Here is a 14,963-nt window from a genome sequence, read left to right on the forward strand (position 1 = left end):
CACAGGTTCAGGCATCTGGCAGATTTCAGGGTGGATCCCTGCTCCTCCACTGTCTTACTGTCTGGCCTTGGCCACATAAATTAACTTCTCTGAGTTTCAGTGTCTTCAGCTGTAACATGAGTATAAAATATTCCCTGAGAATGACTGTGAAGTTTGCAGGAAGCAATGTATACAAAGTGCTTGTTGCAGTAAATATCCTGTAAATGGTGGCTAATAGATTAGAAACATTAACAAGCACAATGGCAGCCACGGCATTGGTTGACATGCACGTCCCTCGCTCAACATCCTCAGGGGACTGTAGTAAGCCTAATGATGTCATGGAAGCAATGTGCTTAACAAAGTGACAGAGAGGGATGTGCTCTGTAAGTACAGTATTTTCTGTAACTTCTAACATTGGGCTCAATATTGAGCAGGCATTTAGTGAATGAATGAATGAACTAATATATTAATGCATGTAAGCAGGTTAAAGACGTCAGGGAAAGCTTCCAAGTAGAGGTAAAGACTGAACCAGGCTAGGGAAGCCTTGGAGGACTGGGTGGTGTATAGTGAACTATGGCCTCTATTACCCCAAACCTCAGTGATATACAACAAAAAGCATTTTTTTTGTTTTGTTTTCTTTTGTTTTTTGAGACAGGGTCTCGCTTTGTTACCTGGGCTGGAGTGCAACGGCACTAACGTGGCTCACTACAGCCTTGACGTCCTGGGCTCAAGCGATCCTCTCACCTCAGCATCCTAAGTAGTTGGGACTACAGGCATGCACCACCGTGCCCTACTAATTTTTGTATTTTTTGTAAAGACAGGATTTCACCATGTTGCCAAAACTGATCTCAAATTCCCGAGCTCAAGCAATCCGCCCTCTTTGACCTCCCAAAGTGCTGGGATTACAGGTGTGAGCTACCGCGCCCAGGCTTCGGAAAGCATTTATTGAGCTCCCTCATCTGCAGGTTGGCTGGGGAGCTCTGCTCTGGGGTGGACTCCTCTTGGGCAGCTGGACCAGGGCAGCTGTGCTCCACGTGTTTCTCATTCTGCTTCCAGCTGGCTAGCTCGGGCACATTCTCCAGCAACTACGGCAGACAGCCAGCGGAATCATGCACGGCGTCTCCAGTCCTATGCCCAGAATTAGGCTCACTGCCTCACTTTGTTTCATTGGCCAAAGCCAGTCACATGGCCAGGTTCACAGTCAGAGGGTGAGAAATGTTCTCTGCCTACTAGTGGGAGGCAATGCAAAATCACATGGCCAAGGGCACAGATACCTGGAGAGCTGAAAAAGCAAGACAAAGGCCAGTCCAGGCCCATTATGGGATGAGAAGACCCTGTACAGATGAGTTATGAGGGTCCTTCAGCCTCCCAGGACTTTTAGAGCATCATTCACTCATTCATTCATTTGTTCAAAAAACAGTGTTCATGGTGTACTTGCTGTGTGCCGGGTCCTGTTATCAGTGCTATGGAGACAACTTGAGTAAAACGAGACAAGGTCTCGACCCTTGGGATAAAGAAGAGGTTCCACTTATTTTTCTGGCTCCTCTACCCACTTTCTCTGTGACCTTGGGAAAATCACCTCCCCTCTCAGGGCATGGCGGCCACTGCTAATAATACCTTACATTTGTAGAACACTTTTAACTTTATCAAAACGTCCTCACACGCGTTCTCTGTGAAGCATCGGAGACCGGTTTTATTACATCTCTGATTTGACAAGTGAAACTCTAATGGCTATAAAATGCACTGAGCTCCTTGGAAGTGCTCTCCTGAGAGGGTTCAGTGGGGCAAAACCCCTTATAATAAACCCTAGGATTCTCTCTCTACAACAAAGCGTGTCCCTGGATATCTGCTGACGGTTGTCATTTCAAACAATGTTTGGGGCCACACAATCCCTGTGTGACCCAAGGACTGGGATGGCTTCCTTTATCTTTCCTTTTATTTTAAAAAGCCACCACTCTGAACATTTCAAAGATTCCCGCAGAACTTTGCCAATTTAATTTAAAAGAAAAAAATAAAAAGATTGCCTCCTCCTAACTGGCTTCACAAATGAAAATGGGACGTAAGCCAGGCCTCGGAGAACAGTCTAATCACTCCAGCTCCTCATTTAATAACCTCAGAAAGCCAGGCTGTGCATTTTACGAGGAGAAAAGAGAGACAGAAGCAGCCCTTCCTCCCTGTCCCATCAAGTGGGTCTCGCCCTCGGATCTGGGGTTAAGCACAAAGACAGCCTCCTTTGCTGAGGACACATGTGCTGCATACTTACAATCCTGCCTTTCCTTATGCCAATCCTGTAAGGCATGAGCACCATTTCACAGGTAAGTAAAGTGGAGTTCAGCAAGACAGCAAGTCACACCAATAATCGCTCCTAAGTGGCTGAGCTGGGTTTGAACCGAGATCCCTTTGAACCCAAATGCCACGTTCTTTGCTCCTTCCCCACACCACCTCTTTGCTATGTAGGGTGGTTTCATATTGCAGGGGACCTGATACCAGGTTTAGTGAATGCAAAAGGAAAGAAGGAAATGGAGAGGGAAGACAGGAAGTGGGGGGAAGGGAGGAAGGAAGGAAGGGAGGACAATACTTATGGTGTGGCTACCATGAGCCCAGCACTATTAAAAGCTGACCTCCTTGTGTGATGTGCCATAATGGAAGAAAAAGGCATCCTGGAGACGCAGAGGAGGAGCCCCCAGTGTGGCCTGGGGGGAAGGCTTCCCAGTGAAGATGCTGCCGGCGGATGAATCAGGAAGGAGACAGGAGCAAAGATGGGGTTGGAAGGTCAGAGTGAGCCCTTGTTGGGCTCCTTGATCAAGGCCTGCTGACTTCACCTCCTCAGTATCTCTTGGATCCACCTATGCTTGTCCATCTCCACACCAACCCAAGTCTGTGCTTTGTCTGGACTGTGAGATGCCTTCCTCCCCTGCCTTCTGCCTTCTGCCTCTGCTCCTCCAGACCTTTCTCTAGAAAGCAGCCAGAGCGGTCTTTCCTAAAGCAAACCAGACAAAGCCTCCTCCTCTAACTCAACCCTTCCTTGACTCTCCATCTGCTCTGGGGAGCCGTATTGGGAGTCTCTAAGGTCCTACCTGTCCCAAGTCTCGTCTTCCACTGCACTCTCCTTCCCCTCTGGACTCCAGTCACACGGGCATGGGCACAGGGGCCTGGTGCTGATCTTTCTGCCCAGGGATCTCTGGCTGCCCCTGTCCACCTGGTTAATTCCTACAAATCCTTTAGCTTCAAGTCAATTTACACTTCATCCATTCTTACATCCAGTGATTATTTATGGCACACCTAGGCACTGTTCTAGATGGTGGCAATCCAGGTGTCTGTCTTCCTGAAGCTTAGTTGTTAGACGGAGTATCTTCCATAATGAAGCCTTCTCTGATTATTCTCAGAGCCAGGTGACTGTAGCAGATGCTATTGGTGCTCTGTCCCAAAAACTCAGCCCACCCGGAAGTCGCCTAAGGCTCTGATAAACAGTTCTCATACCCTGAGATGACGTCTTGCCTCAAAATAGGATATCTCTCTGATTGAAGGGTTTCTCTGGACATACAAATCCAAATGCAGCAGGACCAGCCAGAAGCACCTGGGAGTTAACACCCCCAGAACAACCCACAACAGTAAAGGATAGGAACTGGTGAGTGTATCAGTTATCTATTGCTGCATAATAAACACGAAACTTCACGGCTTAGCATAGCAATCATATATTTGCTGATGACTCTGCAACTGGACTGTGCTCAGCTGGGAGGTTTTCCTGCTCATCTCACCTGGAGCCACTAATGCAGGTGTAATCTGGTGCCTTTCCTGGACTGGATGGTCCCATATGACTTCATTCCCATTTTTATTGTGCAGGGGCAGCTGTGAGCTGGGGTGCCTCAGTCCCCTCTGTATAGCCTCTCTGGCAGAACAGCCCAGGCTTCTTACGTGGTAGCAGCAGCAGTCCCAGAGGGCCAGCCCTAATTCTAAGTGTCCATCAATCTTCTGCTGGTGTCTTGTTTGCTGATGTTCCAATGGCTAAAGCAAGTTACATGGCCCCACCCAGAGTAAACGTGGGAGAAGCCTCCACAAGGGTATGGACCACAGGGAGGCCATTAATGAGCCATCTATCCAGCGCATAAGTCCACCAGCTTCCTCAGCCCTCAGGGGGACAACTCTAAGGTGTATTCCACTCAGGGTCTCAGAGACAACAAAGGGCTTGAGCCCAGTTGCCCACAGCTGTGATCCACTCACTAGCACATTTTAAAAACTTTTCTCTCTTCCCTGGTTCTCTCTCCTTACCCCCTCACTGTGCTTCCTGGAATCCCCTCCCAGAATAACTACCTGTACCCAAGTCCTTTCTCAAGATCCACTTTGGGGAAACCTAAACAGGGGCCATAGCATAGCTAGGAGTGAAATCCCAAGCATGTGTTCAATTCTGCCATACTGGCCCCGTGTAGGAACAGAGGAGAGAGGACAGGATAAGATGGGAAACGTGGCAGCTGGGGCTCTGGCGAACCACTGAAGGCTGCACGCAGAGAGGAGCACGATCAGCAGGTACCTCCGGCCTCTCTGAGACAGGCCAGGCCTCCAGGGATGGATTCGGCTGAGTCAGAGTTGGAGACCTGCCATGTCCAATAGTAACAGGAGGCTAAGACCGTGTAAGTTAGGGAAGTCGGCCCCCCCACCCCCCCAAACAGCCCATCAGCCCTCCTAGGTCATTCTGGTTCCTCAGAGCTGTTTTCACAATTTGCTGGCATAAAACCAACTCCCCACAACCCCACCACTTTTCTGAGTTCTATTATTACTGATTATGCAAATCTCCCACCCCAGCCTAAGCAAAGCAGGCAGGACGTGGGGCAGCTCGACAGGATAAGATGGGCAAACAGCAGATTACAGCCACCCACTCTGGTAAACACAAGTTTAATTGCTTTTTTGTAGGGGAGAGAGGGGAGGCAGGCTCAGAAATAAAACAAATTCCCAATCAGCTGTGTCAGGGCTGCTGAACCGAGCTGACAGAGAGGAGCACCAGGCTGGGAGCAGTAGACTCTGACCTGGGAAAAGGAGAAGGCAGATGAAGGGAGGAGGTGCTGGGAGCATGGAGGTATTGTCTGGGGTAAAGCACTGGCCCATCAGGTCAAGGGCAGCACACTCTATACCACCAGGTTTGTTGTCGGAGTGAGGGGGCAGTTGGGTGCCAAAGCTCTCACCTGGATCTTCAATAACAACAATGACAATAATACTATCCAGCATTTACTGAGAGCTTACTGCCCTGGGCTAAGCACTCTACACAAATTAATTGTTTAATTGTCACAACAACCTGGCCGGGTGCAGTGGCTCATACCTGTAATCCCAGCACATTGGGAGGCCGAGGCAGGCGGATCACCTGAGGTCAGGAGTTCGAGGCCAGCCTGACCAACATGGAGAAACTCCGTCTCTACTAAAAATACAAAAATTTACCGGGTGTGGTGGCGCATGCCTGTAATCCCAGCTACTCGGGAGGCTGAGGCAGGAGAATCCCTTGAACCCAGGAGGGGGAGGTTATGGTGAGCCGAGATTGTGCCATTGCACTTCAGCCTGGGCAACAAGAGCTAAACTCCGTCTCAAAAGCAAAAAAAAAAAAAGTCACAATAACCTTACGACACTATTATCACTCCATTTTACAGATGGGAACTGGCTGAAGACACAGGCTAAAGTGTTCTTTTGTCTACCCAGAGCCTGAGGGACTATTTATTCAACAAACCCCCATTTACTGAGCCCTTGCTCTGTGTCATTTGCTTCATGCAATCAATAAGGAAGAAGGCTGGGATTCAAACCCAGGTTTTTCTGATGCCAACGACTATGCCTTTAACTACTAAGTTAGACAATGCCCCTGAATACTACTACACATGTCCAAGTAACAACTCCTGTTTATCGGGCACTTATTCTGGGCAACCCCCCAGGCCTACAGGCCAGACTAGAGATGAGATAAGACCCCTGCCATTGAGAAATTCATTATTTAATGATGAAGGAGGCGCATACATGAGATATTGTAGTGGTAAGGGTTTGAAGAGGTGAACAAGGTGGGATGGGAACATAGGCAGTATGTAACTCTGCCCACAGAGGTTGAAACAGGCTTTGCAGAGGAGGCCAGGTTTGAGATGAGATGTAAAGGATGAATAGGGCTTCACTAGGCAAGCGGGGAAGGAGATGGTAGAGCAGCACAGAGAAAGTCCGCAGCTGAGGCAGCAGCTAGCACGTTCCAGGGCAGCCACACAGCCTGCGGTGGCTGGAGTTTGGGGGCACGTCGTGAAGGACGTGGCCACTGTGGTGAGAAGGTGGGCAGGAACCACATCACAAGGGGCCTTCACCGCCAACCTGAGGCCTGCCCCTAACCCACAGCAGCAGCCTTCCTCAAAGCAGCATCTGGTTTGACAAGATGCTTCTGGAACAAGCAGGTTCTGTGGCTAGGGGTGTCTGGGAAGAACTGCACAATTGTGTCTCTTCTGGAAGTCGCATCAGGTTTCTGAGAAGCGGTGTAGTAAAGAAACCTGCTTAGCTCTGCTGAGCCCAGCCTTTCCCCAGACCCATCCGACCTTGGAAACCTCCTCTGCCCACAGAAACCCCCGAGGCCCACATTCCAGGGACAAACCCTTCAGGAAGTGTGTGTGTGAGAACTAAAGCAATGGCAGTGATTGGGGAGGGCCCACTGCTCCTTTCTGCAACTTCAGTCACTGGGACTCCAACCAGACGGTGGCAAGAACAAGCCCAACAACAGCTGACGTGTACTGAGATCTTACCACAAGCCACGCCCCGTGCTAAGTCCTCTATATGTCTCATCTCCCTGACTGCTTACGCCGTTACAATTTCCTTTGTACAGATCAGGAGGCCGAGGCACGGGGCAACAGGAACTTGCCTACATTCTCTGCATTTGTAGGTGGAAGAGCCAGGATTCAAACCCTAGTTTGCCAAACGCCGAGGTCCACAAGCCTCTTGCTGCCCTGTCCTCCCATGTGTGGCTTCCTGCTGCTCCGACTGAGGGCAGAGCCCCAGCCCCACCCTGGAGGAGGGGGGAGAGGACCGGCGCTTTCATATTTTGGAAAGCTTCAGCTGTCAGCCCCTCCAGGTTGGTTCTGCCATTCCTGGGGACTGCATAATTTCTGACACAACAGAACCTAGTCAGTTCAACTCAGCAAACATTTCCAGGGGCTGCCCAGTCCCTGGTTACCCCTGGTCAGTCCCCGGTTACCCCGAATCCCACTGCCTCTGGGAGCTCTGATCCCAGAATCCTCCAGTGGAAGGAACTTGGGAGACCACACAGTTCACAAAACTCAGATTTAAAGAAAAACTGAGGCCACGCCCCCAAATTTAGAGCAGAAAGAAGTGGAGCTGTTCTGCTTGAAGTGAGGGTGGGCATTCTGGATCGTACCAGCCTAACCTTCCCTCCCCTCCTGCAGGCTCCAAAACAATCACCTGATCGGACCTGACCATGTCACAGGTCAGAGTGGCAGAGACAGGTACAAATAAAACTACGAAGTCACAGGAAAAGGAAATTTTTTTTTTTTTTTTTGAGACAGTTCTCGCTCTGTCACCCAGGCTGGAGTGTAGTGGCATGATCAAGGCTCACTGCAGCCTCAACATCCTGGGCTCAAGTATCCTCCCACCTCGACCTCCTGAGTAGCTGGGACTACAGGTGCACACTATCATGCAAGGCTAATTTTTTAATTTTTTTGTAGAGACAGAGTCTCCCTATGTTGTCCAGGCTGGTCTTAAACTCCTAGACTCAAGCAATCCTCCCACCCCAGTCTCCCAAAGTGTTGGGATCACAAGTGTGAACCACCACACCTGGCCAAGAAATAAGTTTTGACAGGAAAGGCTTCTTCAAACAAGGTGGGCTTGTTCTGGACCAGAAAATCAGAGTGGGAGCACATTCCAGGCCCAGGCAAAGGTCCGAGGACAAAGCATTCTAGGAGTGTTTACAGAGAATGAGTTCTGAGGGGTGTGGGGATGGGGGCGGAGGGAGGGGTTGATGAAAGCTCAGCTTCACTTAGACCTCAGCCCATCTCCAGGATCATGCCCCAGCTCCTCCTGGGCAGGCGAGGGCAGGACGGGGCAGGAGGGCTGGTGGCCAGATGTTCACAAGCCCCAGCACCCAGACCTTCCTGCTTCCTCTGGGAAGCATTTGAAAAGCTGTTAAGAAATTGGAGACTTTCTCCTGCTCCAGGCTGACCTGGTTATCCCTGGTAGACCCAGCCTAAAATTTCAGGGAACAAAGAAAGGCTTGAAATGCCACCTTGGGAAGGTCAGGTGCCCCGTCCTAAGGCCTGGGATTCAGCCAGGTGAGAGAGGAATGCACCTTACTCCTGACGCACACAGTAAACAGACCAGGAATGTCCAGGGCTGACACAGCCCCTGGAAGGCTCTAGAGGAGGCTCAGGGACTGGACTGAGGCTGAGCACCCTTAGGCCACGCCTCCCACCTCCCCTCTCACCTGCAGCCCCAGCTTTCAGAGGAGCCCCAGGAGCAATGACCTGCAAAGGTAGAAATGATCAGAAGATGAAAATCTCTGCTTGCTCCTCATAATTGGAAGAAAGAGACACAAAGCATTGGAGCAGAGGGCATGTTTCACATCCAGACGTTCCGAGGGCACCTTCTCACTTTGCTCTTGCATGAGGCAGCAGAGGGCACAGGAAACAGCCCCGGACCTGGGGTAAACCTGCCGGGGTTTGAGCACTGCTCCCCAGCAGGTGACCTCAAGAAAGCCCCTTTCCCTTCAGATCCTGTTTCTTCCTCCACAAGAGGGGACAATGGCATAGATTTCGTGAGGTTCTTGTAAGGATCGCACTAGATAATGGATGTGACAGGGTCATATTAATGGTGCAGGGCTTTATACAGAGTCAAGGTCCCTGGAAACATCAGGTATTATTTGGAGGAGCACACAGAATGTAGCCCCTGACATGGGGCCACTTGAATTCATGTGTGAACAGCAGGACAAGTCAACGCACCTGCAGCCACAATGCACCCGTGGCAAGGCAGGTACTTAGAGGATGCTGACCTGGCCAAATGCATGTTATTACCTCTTATCGAGCCCTAAAGCTCTATTTCTTAAAATGCCTAAGGTTTGAATCAGAACAAATGCAGACAACATTTTAAACAAGCTCCCCAGTAACTGATGTGAAAGTCTGAGAATCACAGCTATAAAGCAGCCCCCCAAAGACAATCCCTCTCCATTTAAGGGTAATTGGGAATTACATTGACTACTGCTTAAAAAGCCCCTACTGTGTGCCAGGTACTTTACATACATGATTTGGAAATACTCTTCTCAGTTTATAGATAAAAACCGGGACTCCAAAACAGTTGAGTGACCTGCCCAAAGCCACATAGCTAATCCGGGGCAGGTCAGGATTCGAATCCAGGTCTCTCTCAAGCCACATCTCAGCCACTGGCTACAACAGGTCACCATTTCTCTTCTTTGCAGTATAATGGGAAGGCTTGGGGAGTTTCAGGTGAAAACTACTTCTGAGCAATCCCAGAAGCCTTCCTGGAAGGGGACAGGGAGCTACCCAGGTCCTTGGGAACACCAAACTGTCCTCCTGCATCCCCAGACAATGCTGGCCTGGCAAAGAGGGACGACTCCTCTGCCTGAACGCCCCTCAGTTGATCTTTGTCTCTGCTGCATAGATTTAAGATGCACCAACCCCAAGTGCTCCGGGGGGTTCATCTAAACACGATTAAACAGCCATTAGGCCTCCGCGGTTGGGAAATGGAGATTTACAGACTTCCAAACCTCCATTTAAATGCAAATGTAGCATTTTCGCCCAGAACCAGGGATCTGAACAGCATTAAAGGCACTGTCTCCCCTTGCCTCCGCCTTCACTCCTGCCGGTTGGGTCACTTTTGGCTTGCAGTTAATCTGAGGGGTGCTGTGAGCATCTGATGGAGCCAAGCCAGGAGAGGACGGGGCCAGGCCTGCTGCAATGGATGGTGAGTCAAAGTCCTGCCTTCCTTCATCTGCAGTTGCCCTTTCTGTCCTGGGCTGGGGTGCAGATGACCTCTGGCCCAAGTCAGCATATCCTCATCAAGGTCACACGTGCCGCAGGGAAATCCTGGAGTCAGGACACTCAGACTCCACTCTGCCTGGCTCTGCAGCCCTAGGAAGGCCAGGCTCTGTTTTGAGTGATGCACCCTTGCCCCTGGGACCTCCAAACAAAGGGCCTGGACATATTCACTGACTCAAATTGGTAGGGGCTCAGGAAATAGTCAAAGCAGAAAGCAGAAAAGAACCTACTACTCACATTAAGAGAATAACAACCGGGTCCTTTATCAAGCACCTACTATGTCAGAGGCAGACACATAGGCAGAGAAAGTACCATTTCATCCTCCCAAGACCCTAGGAACTGGGTTTTGGGATCCCTGTTTTATTTTGGTTTTTTTTTTTGTTTGTTTGTTTGTTTTTCTTTTGAGACAGAGTCTCGCTCTGTCGCCCAGGCTGGAGTGCAGTGGCGGGATCTCAGCTCACTGCAAGCTCCGCCTCCGGCGTTTACGCCATTCTCCTGCCTCAGCCTCCCGAGTAGCTGGGACTACAGGCGCCCGCCACCTCGCCCAGCTAGTTTTTTTGTATTTTTTTAGTAGAGACGGGGTTTCACCATGTTAGCCAGGATGGTCTCCATCTCCTGACCTCGTGATCCATTGAGACTTGAGAAGATTAATAGAATGTAGCGGTCACTTACCAAGAAGGTACCAGAGTCAAGATTTGACTCCCAAATCCATCCTCCTAACTATCTTTCCAACCTCTGCCCCTAAATTCCTGTGTGACCTTTGGTGAATGACTTGACCTCCCTGACCTTCTGTTTCTGGACCTAAAATGGGTATAACAGAGGCAGGAGAGGAACAGCTGAAGAGTGGGAAGCAGAGTCATGGAACTGTCCTTCCAGGCTGAGCCTGGGGGCCTTACTGAAGGGGTAGGGAGGCTGCAAGGCTTGGCTAGGGCTAGGCCTGGGCCGCCACAGCTCAAATTCCAACCTGGGAAATAGAGACCATATTTTACAGGTGATGGACACCCTAATAGGTTTGGCAGATTTTGGCCATGCACTGAATTTGGTGAGTGAGGAGGAAGAGGGTGCCAGGGATGACTGTCATGAGAATGGCCTTTTACTGAACATTTACCATGTGCCAGGGTGCTGTACTGAGTCAGTTTCACACCTGATCTTACTCACTCCTCAGAACCCTCTTGCAAAGTTGGTTTTTATTATGTTAGGACAACTAAGTTCCTCTTCAAAGACTCAATTTTCTGATCATAAGTGATAAACAATCCTACCCCTTCTTCAGTTAAGCCTAACCGTTTCTTCTTTGCCCTTCCGCCTTCGCAAATCACACATTTACCCTGTTTGGAAAGTTTAAGTCTTAGCCAATCAGGATCAACTTAGATTGTGCAGTCCAACCCCAGCCAATCAGGGAAGGACATAGAAACAGGAACTGCGTTAGGGTTAAAAACTGCTTCTCTACTTTGTTTGGTGTGCTCTTGTGATTATAACCAGTGCAAGCAGCACCCTTCTGCAGAAGTAAAGGTGCCTTGCTGAGAAATTTTCTAATTGTGAGTTTCTCTTGGCTACACCAAGCACTTGTTTCCAACATTATTATTACATATGTTTCAGGTGAGTCAACAGTGGAAGTGTTAGGGACTATACCCAAGGTCACCTAGCCCTGGGGAGGTACAGCCAAGCTGCAGATACAGGAGGAAGCTCCTCTCCTCCCTCCTCCAGCACTGTCTCTCTCTGATGGTGAAATTTTCAGTCCAGGTGCTCGGAAGAAAGGGGACACTAGGGTGGCCAACTATCCTGGCTTGCTTGGAACAGTCCTGATTTTAAAACAGAGTGCCCCGGAAACCCCCTTGTCCTGAGTACACTGTAATGTGATGATAGCTCACCTTAGCAGTGACTCAGAAATAAGACAAAGGAACAAGGGTGTGGGAAGCTGGGAGGGAAATGGGTGGAGTTTTTGATGGGTTGAGTTAGGTACCCAGGGAGCAGACCCAGCCATTGCATTGGCACAAGGTCAGGCCAGAGAACCAGATTTGGGACTCACCCATAGAGGCCTAGGGAGCCCCTGGGACCTGCCCAGTTGCCTGAGCCATGCATACAGAGAGAGATCCCTCCCAAGGATGGGGTCTTCCTTCCCTGGACAGTGATGGCAGAAAAGAGCACTGGACTCAGAGTACTCCTTCCAGCTGGTCTCGCTTCTCTGGATTTCATCTTAGCTCCTGACCCTCCCAGGACATTTGCTTGAGGGTTAGATGAGGGGAAACCATGCTCACAGGGTGGGGATTTCAGGCACCAGGACTTTCTCTTGTTGCTGGAATCTGCCCAATCAACAAGTGGGAGCAGGCCTGTGCAACGGTGTTAAAGAGGAGAGAGGGAAGCTACCTTCTGTTTCTGTCTCCCTTCACTTCCTCCCAGCTCATGACCTCTGGCCACTGTTTGTTTCCAATGTTTGGCCTCAGAAATACATCCACAAGGGGTGACAGAAGTTCGGGCCAGCTCTGTACATGGGGCAGTAGGGCTCCCAGGAAGAGGCCTGGGCTGGGGTTGATAAAGAAGAGAACAGCAGCTTCCTCTTCAGTGTCGGAGTGTAGGCACACTATTGCGACAGGAATGGGGTGGCATGTCTCTCACTTGGTCTGAGATGTGGGGGGAAGAGCACAGGTCTGGGAGACACGGAACTGTAGGTCTAGTTCTGACTGTCACTGACTGGCTCTGTGACCTTGAGCAAGTCACTTCCCCTCTTTGAGCCTCAGTTTACTCGTCTGTCAAATGAAGGCCATAGCTCCTCCTCTGCCTCGTGACATGATGGTGCACAGCCAGAGGGCAGAATCTGGCCAAAAGATCCTATGAAGTAGTATCCCAGAAAGGAAGAGATGAGGGGACGGTGAAGGGCAGGGAGCAGAGCGAGAGGGGTACAAATGAGTTAGCCAGAGGAAGGGGGCAGGCTCGGTGGAGATGACTGACAGACGGCAGAGGCAGGTGAGAGCATGTTAAAAAGGGGAGCCAGATGTGAGCTCATCAATCAGTTTTTATATCCCCTGCCTTTCCTTCCCACCCCTTCCCACCCCTCCCAGCCCCTGTGGTTAATTATGAAGGACACCGATTAAGAGGACCTGGCCCCCTCTGCTTCTTTGTTTGAAACCCTCCTGGTGAATTATGCAGGAGGCTGCGGGGAGAAGCAGGCGCTGGGATCGCTTCATTATTGATGAGAGATGACGGGCCCTCTGCTGACAGCCTGCCTAAGAGATATGATTAGCTTGTAAAAAATTAATCACCGTTCTCAGGGAGGACACAGATTAAAACCCCAAGGAGTGGTGTTATCAATGTTCCCTAATTTCAGGGGACTTTGAAAAGATTTTAGCACAACTTGGAGAAGACAATTATGTTCAATTAGAATCACTAGTGCCGCAATGTCACTCCCTGCCGTTAGGTGGGCACTTGTTGGGGAGGTTTGAGGAAGGAGGGGACTGCAGGTGGCCGTCGGGGAGGCCTGCCTGACGCACTGCCCTCTTTGGAGGCTCCTCCCACCCTGTTCCCTCTCCAGGTGATCTCATGTTCACCTATGGCTTCATTTCCACCCAGACTCCGATGACTCACACTTTTATGGCTCCAGCCTGGACCTCTCCCTGAAGCTCCCCATCCATATAGTGTATGCAGCTCCTGCTCAACTCCTTCTCTGGGATGTTTCAAAGGCACCTCCAGACCATCAAGTATGACCCTGAACTCCCAAATACCTCCCACATTCCCTACCCTTGTGCCTGCTCCTCCTCCAGGATTCTCGTTCTTAATGAAGAGTACCACCCTTAACAAAATCCATCACCAAGACCTGTCAATTTAACTCTTAAACATTTCAGGGATCCATCCACTTCCCCTGTCTTCCATGCCAGTGCCCTAGACCACACCACCTTCCTTTTACCTGGATGACTACAGTGGCCTCACAGGTGTCAGACACTTCCTCCTTCTCCTCTCACCCTCTTGGTTTCTCCTCTGATTGCATCCCACAGGATAGCTCCCTGTGGGATTTGATTCACTGCATTCTGATGTGGTCTGGTCTCACATGTGTGCCATATTTGTCTTCTCTTTCTTCCTAAGATTCCTCTGATGTTTGGGCGGGGGGCCTGTGCTCATGCACAGCCCACAAATGAACACTCCGGGGGGAAATCCTCCACCAGTGAAGGCAGGACTGATGGATAGCATTTGACCCCCCATTTAGGGTGGAAGGCAATTCTGGGAGACCTTGTGTTGCTTCTCAGAAGGTCCTAGCAGAATGGAGTCCCTGTTGCCTGGTACAGCATCCCGGAAATCCATGGTTCCTCAATCCTACTCCCAGAGATTATTCCCAAATGAGCCGCCTGCACCCGAGTCCTTGTCTCATTTCAGCTTTTTAGTGATCCCAAGCTAAAACATCCTGCTTTCACTCTTGCCCCTCCACTCTGCCCTCCCCACAGCATTACTGACCTCCACAAACATACCTCTGATGGTGACACCCTCCCACTTCAGTCCTTCCAGAACTTACTGTTGCTCTCAGATAAAAGCAAAACCCCAAACATGGTGATGGGGTTCAGGACATGCTACCCCAAACTATGGTGTCTAGACACTGGGGAAAATGGCAGAAGTAGAAAGGTCATTCTTCCCTGAAGTGGGCCATACCACCTGGGAAGGACTCTCTGACCTTCCCCTAAAGCTGTTCATAAGACCTTCATTCAAGGCCAGGTGCAGTGGCTCAAGGCTGTAGTTTCAGCACTTTGGGAGACTGAAGTAGGAGGATTGCTTGGGGCCAGGAGCTCAAAACCAGGCTAGGCAACATAGTGAGATCCATGTCTACAAAAAAATTTTTTTTTTTTAAATTAGCCAGGCACAGTAGGATGCACCTATAGTCCCAGCTACTCAGGAGGTAGCTTGAGGTAGGAGGACTGCTTGAGACCAGGAGGTCCAGGTTGCACTGTCAGAGACATTCGAACCAGAGTGACCCCATCTTGAATAGGTAAAATAAGGCTG

The sequence above is a fragment of the Rhinopithecus roxellana genome, chromosome 12 (assembly GCF_007565055.1).
Source record: "Rhinopithecus roxellana isolate Shanxi Qingling chromosome 12, ASM756505v1, whole genome shotgun sequence".
NCBI lineage: Eukaryota > Metazoa > Chordata > Mammalia > Primates > Cercopithecidae > Rhinopithecus > Rhinopithecus roxellana.